The sequence below is a fragment of the Mus pahari genome, chromosome 19 (assembly GCF_900095145.1).
Source record: "Mus pahari chromosome 19, PAHARI_EIJ_v1.1, whole genome shotgun sequence".
In the NCBI taxonomy this organism is placed as follows: domain Eukaryota; kingdom Metazoa; phylum Chordata; class Mammalia; order Rodentia; family Muridae; genus Mus; species Mus pahari.
Window position 1 is genome coordinate 82,138,533 of NC_034608.1, and position 1,148 is coordinate 82,139,680.

The window sequence follows — 1,148 nt, forward strand, 5'->3', positions numbered from 1 at the left end:
AAAGAAAGAAAGAAAGAAAGAAAGAAAGAAAAGAAAAGAAACTAGTATATAAAATATACTTTTAATAAAAGAAAATAAATATAAATATTTGAGAGAGCCTCCAAGGCCAGGCAATAGAAAACAGGATTAGATTTTCTACAAGAAGTATGTAGGGTTTTTAAACATATCTTTGTCATAATTAAGAGAATGTTTTGAACCTCTGAGTAGACTTAGATTTGGGATTTTGAAGTTAATATTTATGGGTTCTGTTAACATTTATGGGTTCTTACAGAGAGAGACTATATGTATTTTGAGGAGAAATGAAAAACTTAGGAGGCAGAGGTGGAATCTTACAGTTTAAAGAGATGTGTTGTGACATATCAAACTGATGAGAGGTGGAGCTGTTTATCTTGGTTGTCAAGTTGATAGGATTTAGGATCAATATGGAAACAAATCTATGGGAACATCTGTAAGGGGTTTTTCTAGATTACATTTTAGGATGGCATGATCTATCTTAAATGTGGATGGCACCATTCCATGGATTAGCTCCTGGACTATATAAAGAGGATGAAGCTAGCTGAATACACGCATTCATCACTCTGTTTCCTGTCAGTGGATGCAACTAGTGGCCTTACACTTGAACTGTAAGTCAAGAGAAACCCTTTCTTCAATTGTTTTGGTCATACGGTTTTATCATAGCAATGAAGAAAGTAAATGTTAATACTATAAAGATTATAGGCAGGAGGAAAGGGTGGTAATAGAAAGGTATGAAGGATATGTTAAAATATATTCATATAAAAATTAATAGAATACTATGCAAAATTAATAATAAAAGCCTAAATTCTGACAGCTCTCAACTTTGCATAAGAGCTACACAGCTTGTTTATTCTAATGTTCATATGCTATGAGCATGTAACATAGTTTGCATAAGAGCTACACAGTTTGTTTATTCTAATGCTCATATGCTATGAGCATGTGACATAGTTTGCATATTCTACTGTCACTAGTGCCTATTTCATTATAATTTATAAACTAAAATTATGAAAACTAAAGATAGAAAATAGTAATTTAATGCTTCTATACAGGCTCTTGTTCATCTTCCAGTTTTACTGTTAACTTCCCACCACACTTTGACACAGGGAAAAACAAAGATTCTTCATGTACATCTC